Source organism: Cygnus atratus, chromosome 1 (genome assembly GCF_013377495.2).
Source record: "Cygnus atratus isolate AKBS03 ecotype Queensland, Australia chromosome 1, CAtr_DNAZoo_HiC_assembly, whole genome shotgun sequence".
Classification (NCBI taxonomy): Eukaryota; Metazoa; Chordata; class Aves; order Anseriformes; family Anatidae; genus Cygnus; species Cygnus atratus.
Genome location: NC_066362.1, coordinates 127681812 through 127696273, shown reverse-complemented (window position 1 = coordinate 127696273; position 14462 = coordinate 127681812). Strand labels below are relative to the sequence as shown.

Genomic DNA, 14462 nt, shown 5'->3' with positions numbered 1-14462 from the left:
CACCACTAATATGGAAGTCCATCACAGCTGACCTTCTCTTGAGTCAGGCTTCTTGTATTTGCATTTCAAGTATCTGAGTTTCAAAGCGAGGCTTATTTGTAGTCTCTATTATTAAGGACTGTGCTTGCATGGACCTTACCTCCTTCACTGGTTTCAATGTATTCTGCTAACTGTGCCTTCTTGCTTTGAAAGCTGTGAAGTCAGGACATTAAATAAGAGTAAACTTGAAAAAATAACTCCTGTATAAGTAAGAAAGCCCTCACATTTATGGATTTTTAGAATGTTCTTTCAGGCCAAACCACTAGAAGTAATCAAGCAGCTGTGCATGAATGTGTTAGAAAACTAACTGAAGATGATCTAGCTTCTTGTTAAGAGTTTTATCTATGTTGGTGAAAAATTATGTTTTCCACTTGGTCTCACACTATTCTTTAAAACTGAATGCTTGGCAAACTTCTTTGTATTGTAAAATGTTGTATAGCTTTCATTTTCATTATAAGTATGTACATGTTTAACTAAGGAAAATAAGTCAGAGAATGAAAAGATACAGGGTGAAGTTTTCTTCCTTCACGAACATCAGCATAGTCTGGAAGTGGTAATTTCACAAAGAACAGGAAGATGTGTAGTAAGTGGGGAAAAAGAATTGGGCAATTAGAAAGGAATATTTTATTACTGAAAACTCCATTATTTTTTGAGTTCCTATAAAAACATGAGATGTGAAGGATAGAAAACAAACAAAAAATTAATACATTTAGAGGTCACAATGACAAGTATATGAAAAATGGATCATGAGAACTAATTTTTTTTAATGTTATCTTATTATAAAATAATACTAATAAAATTATTTGCGGGGGGGGGGGAACATTGAACTTAGAGCAATGTAAAATCTGGACTGTTAAGCAGAACCCTGATGTGGCCAAGGAAAACAGAAGAATTGGGTACAGCAGAAAGATGTTAAGGACATAAAATCAAACTAGCAAGTAAGTTCACAACTAGATGAGGTGGGTCCTTGAGCAACTGGGGAACTCCTCACCTCAACTTTTTGAGATATTAAGATAAATGATAAATGGAATCAAAAGCACCTGTATCCACTAGTGGAAGGGAGGTCTATAGAGCAGTGTTAAATAAAGAGGAATTGCCTCTGGCCCAGGAGATCCCACAGGATATCCCACAGGATCACAGCATATTGCTCGAAGTGGCGTGCTCTGAAGAAAAGTTGTGTCATTTTCTTGTATGTTGCCTTGGCCAACTGCTGTTGCTGGTTTTTATATTTTTATAACTCAAACAGTTAATAGGAGGGCAGAAGATGACATGCAATGAACTATGCTTAATCACTTAGACCTCCAGTTTAACATTTTGTTTACCCAGCTCTTTTGGAGTTGAGAAGATCTTGGAGAATGTAATTTACTGAACTGTAATTAAGATCAGTTTTCTAGCCTTGCTTCTGAGTCTGGCCCAGAAGCTATAAACCTGTGGTTTCTAGGGGGTAGTGAAACCACAAAAAATGAGTGAGTGGTGCTAATAAAGAATAAATCAAAGTATTGACTTAGTTATAATAATTATTGCAATTGCTAGAATAAGGTAAATGCAGTGCCCAGCCAAACCTTGTGCTCCTGAAGTCGGTTTCATAGCTTTCACTGACTTTCACTTAATTTTCAGTAAAGCACATGACAGTATTCCTCAAAACTTGCATGGAACTAATTTTAATTTACCTGGGCTTATGCACTGCTTAGCTGATTGAATGAAATGGCAGCATTTCCTGACATTGAAGTCTTACTACAGTAGGGAATGTGCAGTTCACATTAAAGCATCCAGAGCCTACAGCTCTGTGTGTGTGTGTGTATGTGTATGCATGCACACATGCAGGCTGGGGACACTCACCCAGAGCTCCAAGCCAGGTTTGCAGCTGAAGCTTGCCCTTGATCAAGGGAGGAGGGTGATAAGGGGATACTTCATTGCAGCCTTTTAGTCCCTAAAGGAGGCCTACAAGAAAGCAGGAGAGGGACTCTTTGTCAGGGAGTGTAGGGATAGGACAAGTGATAATGGCTTTAAACTAAAAGAGGGTGAATTTAGTTTAGATATAAGGAAGAAATTCTTTACTCAGAGGGTGGTGAGGCACTGGCACAGGCTGCCCAGAGAAGCCATGGATGCCCCATCCCTGGAGGTGTTCAAGGCCAGGCTGGATGGGGCTTTGGGCAGCCTGGTCTGGTGGGAGGTGTCCCTGACCATGGCAGGGGGGTTGGAACCAGATGGTTTTTAAGGTCCCTTCCAACCCAAACCATTCTATGAAATTCCGTGGTATTCTTTTGTATCTCTTCTCATCTCTCCTTTCCAAGACTTCCTCACATTTGTTTTGTTTCAAAGCTAAATAACAAAAGGCTACGTCCTTCCTGGTAAAATGTCTTTCCCATTCTTCTGTTTATCCTTTCTTTATGTCTTACTGAGCATTTCCAGTGTTCGCTTACAGTGATGGCCTGGGAGTGTGATTAAATCATGATTTACTAAACCCTGCCAAACCTAAAGTAAAATATGTTTAACATACTCCAGCTGTTCATCATACATAATCCTTGATTTATTTTTATTTTTTTAAATATTGAGCTGGTGTCCTGTAAAAACACTCCTGGGAAAGCTGCTCATTTGCTCCTATGCCAGTGAGAGCCTCTTTACTTGCTCAAGAAGCAATATCTTACTCTTGATGCCTTGGTTCTGCTGGGTAACAAGCACCAGCCAGTAGTTTCCCAAAATACAGAGTGCTTCCAGGATGGAATGGCAAACTCGGTGTTGTTACATAGCAAAGCTCATGACAAGCACAGAATGAGACCTGTGATGCTATTGTGATGGTGTGCAGGCTGTCTGGCTCCAGAAACAGAGGACGGGAAAAGTGTTCATTAATTGCAGTGCATGTAGGTCACTTTATCATTCCTTAGAAGTTAGGAAATGCTTCTATTGAGACAAAGCATTAGATTTCTCTTCTGTTATTTTCCACCATCCTTTTCTGTATTTTGAGCCTGTGCTATTAGAATTTGAGTTGTGGGAGCTCCAGGTACATGCAAAAAGCCAGGCCTCTGTTTTTCATATTGACTTATTTGCTGCATTCCTTAGCTATGTGTCTGCCTGTGTGTTTCCCACATATGGAATGCCAGGTGATTGCTTCCTTGCTGCCCCCCAAAACTAGCCGTGCCCATCATGAAGACTGCAAGACAAGCAGGCAAACATCCATGCTTGTAGCATCAATCTGTCAGGTGGCTTTGGCAGAGGTACAAATTGCGATGGTGCGAATGAGGGGCTGCTGCAAGGTCTTTGCGGGATTTGGAGGCAGACCCTTTGGGTATTTGGACTTTGGACCAAGTTCTCCCTGAGTGATGGAGGATTTCATGGATTTCCTTAGGGGAGCCCTTCCTGAAGTTCTCCTCTCCATGATTCTCCTCCTGAGACTGTTGCTGCCAATAATTGTTAAAACCAAACTTCGGGCCCATTGGGTCTCTTGACAAAGACAGCACTAACTGAGCAATGAGGTAAGCAGGAATCCAAGAGGGGCTGAGCAGGAGGGAGCGTTATCCAGACTCTTTTCAAGGGTGTGCATGTTGCTGAAAGGTGATAGATAGCCTCTGTTCTGCCTTGACCATCGTGAAGTCCTGATTTTGTTTCTAAATGCAAGTTCCACAAAAATACAAACCTGGGTGAAGCCAGCCACATCTGTGAACAACATCTGAAGATGCTCTGTCTAGTTATTCGGGGTATATTTTTAAGAAATGAAGCTCATTTTAAAAATGTATGTTTAACATTTGGGAAGGGGTCCTATGTCATCTGAGTAAGATTTCCAATTGATCATAAGATAATAGAAATCCCAAACATTCAAACAGCACACCATCTACCACTGGAGCCTGTTTACATATACTCAAGTGCAGTATCTATCCAAGTGCTGCATAGAGATTTCTTTTTTTTTTTTTTTTTTTTAATTACTCAAAGCACGAATGATTAATTTGAGGGAGAATCTCTGCTGGAGTAAAATAAGGACCTGCTTTTTATCATCGTGTGCAGCTTTAATGGGAAGTGAAGTCTGGGATCTGAATTACTTGATGGTCAGCTAGACGGTTTTGCTTTCAACAGCTGAAGAACTTCAAGCAGAGCGAGGAGAGAAGAACACAAACCCGAGCACGGGATGCGAGCCTCTTGCCAGCTGACTTTAGTAAAAACAGCGAGTACCTCATGATGGAAACAACCTTCCTTAGCTCGCAAGTCAGGGGGCTGGTGACGTGCTTGTTCGGTGCAGGTTGGTGAGTGGGAACGTTTTCACTAGGTTAATCTGTGCTTAAGCTGTCTCCTAACCAGGTGGCACAAAAACAGAGCGTGCCTATGCAGGTTAGGAGTACGGTAGTGTCTTGGGGCTCTGGCGAGTGGGCTTTACTCCCTGGCAGAGGTTCACGGCGTCAGTGCTGTAGTGCCATTGGCTTCAGTAGGTCAGGAGCGTGAGTGGCCCCTCACTTGGCTGCTCACCACGGCCGTTGTGACTGCTTTTGCTATTAGAGTAGAAGAGCGATTTTTTTCCACGGTTACAGTACAGCTAGGCTTTAATGTTCTTGCTGATTACCACTGACCCAAAAAGTCTGCCTAGCATGCCTTTTATATGGAGTGTATGTCGGTGAAGCTTAAAGTCTCTTCTCCTCCCCTCGGCTTCACTCCGCAGTCATGTCTTTCAGACAGCTGAAATGCCACAGCTCATTCATCGGGCTTTGTAGCGAAATGCTTGATCTAATCATGTCTGAATATTTTAAAAGGTTTTCGATAAGGGAAGGCTAGAAGTGTGTTTTAAAAAGGTCTGCATCCCTGAAAAGTGTGTGTGTGTATAATTTAAAACTGCCAGCTCTACCCCAGATTTGTCCCTACCAAAATACTTCCCGTTTCTCATTGTAATCATAAATCCTGTCATAGAAGTCTTTATTTCTCTGTTGCCCTTTATAGTTTTATTTGTGTTTTTAAATGTGAGTTGCTGCATTTGAAAGCCTTGGTGACAAAGCCTGTACCAGTCAATGAAACAAACTGTTCTGCCATCCCTCCTGCAAATAATTTCCATTAGCTCATGTAATTCTGTACTATGGGGTGTGCTTTGTGTATCTGTCACAGTTATGCTGCAGCTAAACAAGTTCTGCAGTTTTCTCCGGAGGGCACTTTAAGTGGGGCTTCAAGCTGTCTCTGTCCCTCTGCATCGCGTATGTGAACTATGAAAGCAAAATGGCTTTTGCTGTATTAGTGGAATGCTTTCATGCGGTCCATTATTAAGCTAGACTTCCCCGGTATAAAATTCCTTATAGCAGGGTAATTCCTGAAAATAAACAGGGTAAGAAATCTTATACTCCAACTTATGCCACAGCTACTCAGCAAAACAGATGCTGTCTGAGATAAAGGTGGGCTTGAGTTGTTCTTGGTGCCTTTCCACTATTTACATACAGAGTACTTTGGTCTGTGGAAGTCACGTATGTAATGTCACAGCAACGGGAAAAAATCTTGGCAGCCACTACTGACCATCGAGTTCCATTCAACTGCACGTGCTATAATACACAACGAAACATTACTGCCCTAAATGAAAGGAGCTAGCTATTATTTGAGCCTAGTTGGCACATTAGGTTGATAGCAATGGGAGGGAAAAGGAGTGCAGTAGAAAGGGAAGTAGAAGAGTATGAAACCTGGGGTACCCATGAAGGGAGAAAAAGAGGTGGATCCCAGTGCAGGCATATAAACAGCACATAAACCTGCAGCTGGAGCTGGGCTCTGGGAGAAGTCTCGTGTGTGCAGGGAGCTGCTGTCCTTCAGGAGGACAGGACAGCTAGAGGCCTTTTGAAATGTGTTCAGTAAAAATTAATGTCCTTGACTTCACTGAGAAGGGCAATGATTACAGGTGTGAAGAGAGGGAGCTAGGACTCTGCACACATTCGTGTCTTGGAGAAAGTAGATGCTTTTTTCTTTTTTTACTGCTTTTTCTTGAGAAGGAATGTATGTCATTATTATCTTCTTGTTGCTCTCTAAAGCAGCTATTTATGAAAGGAATATACAGGCTTTTCTCAGAATTAATTTTAAGGGGAAAAAGCCAAATACTTCCTGTCAATAAAAATCTTCATTTAGAGAAAGAATACAAAAAAAACACCACCAAAATTAAATACCTAGACTGAAAAGCCCTCCTCAAATCTCTACACATACATTTTTTTCTATATTTTTATTCCCTGCTTAAGCAAATAGGACAGTCCAGGAGGTCTCGCTTTTTTATTATTATTATTATTTTATTTTGTTATTGCAAAGCATATTGTAATAGAGAGATTACTCCCTCTCTCCCTTCTCTCCCTCCCCCAGCTGCAGAGCCTCCCTTGAGAGATAACACCAGCCAGGGAGAGGAAGAAGGAAATACGAAGAGAGTATTTAATAGATCCCCAGCTTCTCATATGCAACGGAGGTGAGAAGAGCCAGCCTCACTGGGTCAACCTGAATCACTAGCACTATTAGTGAAAGCTATTGCAGAGCTTGCAGCAGTGTGGCAAGATGCCACCATCCCTGTTGAGAGGCAGGAGACCCGGATTATGGTCTGTGCCTGGCCAATAGCCTGCTCTGTGGTGGCAAGCAGGTTGGTTCACCTCTTTCTATTTCTGCTTTTCACTTAGATCATGAAACTCTTGGGGAAGGGATAGTCTTTTCATAGGTGTTGGCTAATACCTAGGCCAAAGGGACCCTGATGTTAGTGGATAGTTTGGGCACTTAATGTAGATGAAAACAGGGAAGCAGTGAAGGACATTTAAGCTGTTTATCCATCAAGGACGCACTTGTTTGAATCAATGCTGTACCTTTTCATCTTGACTAGGCACATTCATGTTTATAGCCAGAAATCAGAGCAGAAGGAGAGGAGGATTTTAGTAAATAATTTGTCGTGCATACTTGCTGTGGCCATGTTCTTAAAGGAAAGTGAAGGTGGAGGAAAAATGCATTCAGAATATTCAAAAGAGAATAGATGAACTTAAGATGTAAAATTTCTTTCTGTCTTCATGTTAGTAGAGCTGCTAAAACACACATGATGCTCATTTTCCTGAATGCTGGCTCTGCGCAACATTTTTTTCCCCACAAAATAATGATAATAGAGAGGAGGAAAAAAAAGGAATCTAATATGCCAGTTTTTGAGCAAAGTTATATATGAGCTGTCTGGCTTGTTACCTCTGCAGTTCTGTACATTCATCTGGCCTGGGATGTTTGTGTGTCCTCACCTGACCCCTTTCCAATGCAGGTATGAGTTAAAACAGTATATTCACAGGGCCTGACCCCTGTGACAGTAGGGATCTGTGTAGGAGCACTCTGCCCTCTCCTCGGGAACTTGGCTGAGTATTTGGCTGAGGCGTTCAGCTGGTGATGACCTCAGGCACATATACATATTGCATCTCTTCTTTGCATTGGTGGGGGAACCATAATGGAGATTTAGAGCAATCTCGCATGTTATGCAAAACCACCCTCCTGAAATAAAGGTAGCTGTGAAATTAATGTCTGCAGTTCAAAAACAGGGAAAGGAATGGGATCACCGGTGCTGAAAAAGGTTTTGAACTTTTTGTCCTGCATAATAAATAATCAAAAGCATCTTTGAAGAACCTGCTAAATATTTCTAAAGAGAATAAAGAAGGGATCTGAATCATGTTCAGCCCTCACCGGTCAGGGCTTGGTAGCCATGGATGTGACATGCTGAGAGAGGCAAATAGAAATGTGTGGGAGGGGCGTCAAAATCATCAGAACTCCCAGAGGGAATCAGAGCATCTCCAGATGACCTCACCCCGATGAACCTTAATACAGTTGAGCTTTAAATTGCCTTGCAGCTTCTCTCTTGGGAAAAAAAAAAAAAAAAAAAGTTAGATGAAATCATTTTGGATGGTTTCATTATTCAGCTCTGGTGGATAAACTTCCTCTGGGCTTAATTTGAAGTGCAGGTTTCTACTATATGTAAGTCAAGGCCCTGGCTAGCGCCTATTTCCCTTTAGTTGGCCTTAAGAATTAATCCCCTTTCCTGGCTGTCTAGTGTGCTCCTCTGAGTTACTTCTTTCATTTCAGCTTTTGTTGCCGTTGTTGTGTTTGATTTCCTGCCTTGCATGGAAGAGAAGCCAAACTTTTCCTCCTTATGTCTGTACGTCGAGTCGGTTGCTGTAGATCCTTCGGTACCTGTGTGTGTGCCTGCTCATGTTCACGTGTCCTTGGCTTCTCTCTCATTCGGTAATCTCACACGATCAGAGTCAGTGAAAGATGTTCCAGGATCTCACGTGTGAATAAGACATCTCTTTGATGCTTTCTGTACCCTGCGACTGAAGAAGATTGGTGGTAATGATGTTCACGTGGCCTTACCTTGAAAGATGAAGGATTCCTCTTCTGAGGAGCGTTGGAGATCCTTTGGCTGATGTGCTGCCTTTTAACGAGGGAGTGTTTGGAAAGCACCATCTGCGAGGACACATCAGCATGCAGCGTGTCCCACAGCTTGTGCACATATAAGTGTGTCATGCAATATGCAGGAAATGCGAAGTGCCAGACCAGTATAACTTGAGAGTTGTACTGGAAGGAGATTTCTGTGCTTTGCGCCGAGGATGCATGAATGAACTAATAAATAAGTAAATACATCTGAGGAAGGAGGAGAAGGAGGGGGAAAGTCCAGTTCACTGCTTCATAAACTTCAGTGCCATGTTAACCAGTTCTGCTCCTACATCAGACCTGCTATGCTATCACAGTGCTTTAATGTTTAATTCACTTTGATTTGGACTACAGAAATATCAAGTGTTTCTGCAGGCAAACCGAGGCATCTAAGGAGCCCTGTTGGGAATAAAACTCTAGAAAGACCTTCACAGAAATTAGAGAAGGGGCACGTTATTGGTTTTTATTCTAGTCCTGCAGTTCTGCTCTGTGGCTCTGTTTTTTCCCCTCTGTTTAAATGAGTATGCGGGGCAGATTGATTTTAATATTGTGTCCTCATTTCTGTGGGTGACCTGTGGAAGCTGTCTACAGAAAAACAAGCAAATGTTTAATTTTGTGAGGGGGAGGGGAGAGGACTCAGAGGCCCTGCTGCTGTAAGAGGACATAAGCCACTGCTGCAAAACAGACAAACTGAAATCTGTTTGTCAGGAGAAAGAGCCTTGATCAGCCCTTGCCTTCCTGCTGCCTTCAGACATCCATCCAGGTCATATACGTTTCCTAAGGAATCATTAGGAAAAAATAAACAACCACTAAGTCTTGTATTAATGTGCTGTCAAATAGGTGGCCAAATATGAATGAACCATGCAGCAGAGACAGTGCAGACTCCCTCCAGTGCTGCTTCAGGGAGGCTATTGATGAGTCCAGTCCTTTCTGCATCGCTGTGACAGTGTGAAGGGTCTGAGCATTGCCAGACAGAGATGTCAGGGAGCTCGGTGCAATTAGATGCTCTGCCTTCATCCTCTGCACTGTACGAATGCTCAGTTCCCTTCTGAGGGTATGGTGTGATTTGAGGGGTGAGGGCCAAAGCTGCCTCGGTGTCACCACCTCCCTTAGGGTTTCAGCTGGTGCTCTGTGTTGGACGGAAAAGCATATTTATGCATGTGTGTTACGGGTGTGCTGAGAAGACCATTTTGCAGCAGCCATTACAGCATGTCCAAGAGCTTCGTGTTGTGCTTCACCAAACTGGTTCAGCCCACACCTAGCTATTGGGCCACTGCAATGCTAGCAGGTGGCTGCAAGGGGAGGGGAAGGGCCAGCAGCCCTCCGTGAGCAAGGGCTAGAAGCAGAAGGCAGTGGTCCTTATGGCTGACACTTGCCCCTGTACCAGGGAGGGGAAGCCCATGCCCACTGCCTCCTCCTGGAGACTTCTTTCTGCTCCTGTTGGCTGTGGGATGCCCTGAGCAGCAGCTCTGGGTCTTGCACGCATCAGGGGGCATGATCGTCTGAAAATCCTCAGGCCGTGGAAGCTGGATCAGAAAATCCTGGTATGTAGGAAGTGAAATAGAGAACCAATAACAGTGAACAGAATTACTATAATTCACCCTACTTTTTTTCCAGACTCTGTACTCAGTTATCGTGGTGGTGCTGGCAGACTGAGGAAGTAGATGTGCAAATAGCTAACTTGTAATTTGCAAGTGCAATTAGCTGGTTTTGTGAGTTCAATCACAGTAATTGCAGGAGCCTAACTTATGTGCTTCAGTGTTTTTCATCTTCAGAGCAAAGACTAATTAAACATTAATAATAACATTAACAGCAAAATTAACATATATATATTTGAGACCATGAATTATTTGCTTTACTGCAAGTCACATAGGCGTGAGGGAGACAAAATGCATGTTGAACAGAAAGAAGCTCGCTGCATTTTTTTGACTGCCCCAACACAGCTGTTTCATCACGATGCTGGTGTTGTAGCTGTGGCAGCAGGCAGCTTGAGGCATGGCTGTGTGAGGATTAGGGCTCTTTGTAACGATATCTGGAGAGCGCGTGCTGTAAGATGGCACGTAATGCGGGAAGTCATTCTCGGATTCCTGGTACGTACAACCCTGCATAAATGCACGCAGCACTTTGCAAACAGTGGAGGAAATCTAGCCCTCTTTCAGCTGTTTTTACCAGGACCAGGACAGCAATTTGGCCATGGAATGGCACAAAGACGCTAGGCCAAATGTAGCAGATGTAGGGAGGCTTTGAGGGGAAAATAGGTTCTGTGGAGATTTGGGTCATTAGGTAAAAAGGAAACTGGAAGCTGTTCCAAGTGTAGTGGGTGGTATGGAGAAAAGGCACAGAGCTGGGAGTGGGAGCATACTACAGCTGTAATAACTGAACTCAAATGTCTATTTCTGTTCACAGGCACAGAAAGTTGCTGTTACATTTCTTATCTTGCCGTATGATAGATGCATGTAATGCAGTACGAGGATGTCGGCTGTTTCTGGATGTCCTCCTGCTCTTTGCTCACCTGCACCGCAGCTTTGTCATTCTGTCGTTGCTTTGAGCAGCACAAGGAATGGATGGCTGGCCAGGAACGACATCTTGTTTCCTTCAAACAAGTGAAGGCGAAACTTGCCTCACTCGTAGTGCTGGTGGTCTGTTAGCCCCTTATCTAAGCCAGACATAAACCAGCTGTTTATTACAAGCTTCCTTCCATTTTTTAAACCTGGAAATTTAGTTTTTTCTTCTGAGCAGTGGCCACCTTTGCAGCCTTCAGGTCCTCTGTCCTCTTTAATTAGCCCTTTCTGTTCATAGTCTGTCATTTTTTTAGTGTCTGCAAAACAAGTTAAAGTCAACATCAATCAGGACAAACTGTACCTGTCACTGGGGATTTCAAGAAGTACAAACGATCCATAGTTTTTATAATGACTAAAGAAAGAAGAAATAATAAAACTCTGAGTTTCAAATGTAAAATAAAACAGCAAAGGAAAGGGAAAGAGGCAGGGAAATAGAATTCCTTAATATCATGCTACCATGGTTGAAGAAGCCGTCATGACTCAATCACAGGCTGTGATGGCTGCTTTATCAGGCGTGAACCTCCATTTGTCCTCCTTGCCGTGAAAGTGTATGAAAAATGACTCCGTGTTACTCCTAGGTGGGCTGGTGTGCTACTGAGATCAAGCACCTCTGACATACCAAAGTGCAGGAGCTGTTCCCTGACTTGGGCTTTAATGAGTTGCCAGAAATACTTGTCCAGATCTTATAGCCCAGCAGTTTAGGTCACTGTTGGGTGTGAGGAAAGCAAGGTGGAGTATGGAGAGAGGGGTGGCGCAATGAGGCAACGTTGGGTGATAGATAGCTTACGTCTCACTTGTATTTGCTTAGCCTGGCAAAAACCCTGCTCCTAATGAAAAGCTCCTTGTGAGTATGTGTACCCGGTAGACCTTAGATAAGCCAAATTGGAGAGTAAAAGGAGAAAGAGGAAGCACTTTGCAGTTCCTGCAGAAGCAGGTAAGGAGACAAGGCTTGTACCAGAGGCATCACCTTTGAAAGCCTTTTGCTATCAGGGATTTTGTACTTGGTTTTTTGTAGTTAATTGACAGAATCTTGCTCCTTTGCTTGGAGAGAGAGGAAGTGGCCCCCACTAATTGAGCTAAAGGTGTTTTGTTTTCTTTTCTTTAAACAAGGATGGGGGGAGGTGGAAAGCAAGAGAGCCCCGTGGCTGTGAGCAAAACTTGGCTGAGACCTCCACATTTTGGACAGCTGGCTTCTCATGCAATTACAAGCGTTTTGATGATGGGTTTACAGTTCCTATGTAAGTAATCCTTAGCTCTTGTTTAACAAATTCTCCAGCTGAGCCAGCAATCTGATATTTGCTGGTAGCTTATGGGAGGCCTAGGGAAAAACAACAGCAAGAAGGGAGGGCATCTTTCCCACCTTCCCCCAGTTCTGCAGGCAGCAAAGCTTCTGAAAAGGGTAAGGAGGAAGGGAGACTTGTCTTGGCTTTCCCATACTGTGCAGCTTGTGGCATGTTGCTATTTTGCATGAGGATGACATGAAAAATTGCTTGAGGTTTTTCATAAAGAAAGAACCCAGAGGGTCAGTTAATAAACTAGGCCTAGAGACATGAGAGTACAGCAAAATGGGCCATAAAGCTGTATTTCTCCTTCCTATGTGACTGCTCTGCCTGTCCCTGAAGATAGTTGCGAGCTTGGCAGCAACACTTCCACCTCCTCTTTCTCCAACAATCTCACTGCAAGGCTGAGTGCCTGCAAAAAAAAAAAGTAGTAATGAAAAAAAAAAAAATCTGCTGAAAGAGTTCAGCAGGTAGAGCAGTGACCATTGCGAATCCTGCACCTGGCCAGTGTAGGAAGGATGCTGAAGTAACAGGTTTCAGGGAGAAGCACTTGAGGCCAAGCTCCTGTTAAATCACGGGAGTGATGATTTCACCCACACATCCTTCCATTCCCTCAGGTTAATAAGGCCAATTCTGCATTTCTAAAAAGTTGTTTTTAATATTTGATAACCTGTAATGCCTGCTGATCTAGCAGGTGACATTAATTGGGAAAGTTTTTTTTAGCTGCTTCCTGAGGTCAGGCATGTATTATAATCAGAAAGCTACAAAACCCTAAAAGAAAGGCATGGGACCTTCCTCTTGGCTCTCTAAAAGTTGTTAGAGCCAAAAAGGGCACACCCTGTTCCCAAAACTTTTGATGCATGCTTCTGCAACCTAAGAGTACAATGGTTTCTTTGAAAACGTAAAGGTTTATCTAGTCGGTGTGATGCCTTTGACACAGCAGAGCTGTTTCAGGTCTGTAGTTTCAATTTTCCCTCAAGAGACCATTTGTCTGAAATGTACTATCCTCCAAAGAGCACCAACTGCCTCACAGATACCAGATACGCCCATTACAGGAGAATGCGAAGTCTTTAATAACAATTTAAAAGCACAATAGTAGTCTCTCCTCACTTAATTCATTTAAATCTCTTCACACTTTCCCCTGCAAGCCTAGCTGCTCAAGAGCCCTACAATAAAGATAAATGTATTCAAAACATTTTTTGTTGTAAGTGCAATGCATTCTGATGATTTGTGGGAAATAATCCTGGCTGGGTGGGAGGTAGAGTGGATGCCCTGGGAGACCTCCTGCTTTTATAATCCTGTACACATCACACTGTGTTTTTGTAACCTCCAAGAACTCTCTTCCAAACTACTTGCTCCCAGACTAAGATTTGTTATGTATTTATGAAGGTGCTGGCATTTACCATTCCACATCTCTATTGGGGAATGCAACAGCTTCACCTTTTTGCTCCACATCTTCTCTTCTTACTTATGTTAAATGATTCGTTTTCTCCCAAAGTACTTTCTCGTTGACCCCTTGGCCCCTTATGCTGCCCACACTTTGATAGCAGTCTTGTTGATCAACTGACTGCCTGATCCCACAAGAACTTCTGCTGGGACCGTAGAGGTGGGGCTGACACATTGTCCAGGGAGCATCCCCTCCATACTGCTCATCAAAAATACGTTTAAAAGAAAAGTGGCATTTCTGGGAAGGAAACTTGCCTTTGCAAGTCTGTTTTGATGGGGAAAATTCACTGGACACTCCATTTCTTTCTCCCGTTGAGTAGAATAGACGAGAGAGAAAAATAACATCTTGTAGTGCAGTCCCTGTGATGTTACAGTGCTGGGCTGAACTTATGGGTGAGAGAAGTTTTCAGATTCATTTATTCAGCAGATTATGAGGAAGAAAGAGGTAATCCAGTAAAAGAAGACCTGGCCAGCTTTGAGGGGGTTTTGCTGCATTGTGCCATTGACATTGCAGATCACTGTCTGGGCTTGAGTATTGCTGCATTTCCTGAGTGTCTCCTTCAAGGTGAGGCATGGCTTATTCCCATTCTGAAATCTCATTTACCACTCCTTGGATTTAATCCTTTATGCCCAAAATCTAGAGAGAGTGTTTTGGGAAGAGGCTTCATCAATCCTCTGTCCTCCTCTCCAGGTGTGCAGCTGGAGAAAAGTCAGCTATATGTACAGGTGGGATATTTATTTTTTTCTCAGAGTGTAG

At 43.1% G+C, this 14462-nt stretch overlaps 1 protein-coding gene across 2 annotated transcripts in view; it reads left to right on the top strand.

The window, feature by feature from the left end:
- NHS (NHS actin remodeling regulator) overlaps window positions 1-14462 on the top strand; it is a 246014-nt gene that overhangs the window by 27623 nt on the left and 203929 nt on the right. The gene's annotated exons all lie outside the window — the stretch shown is intronic.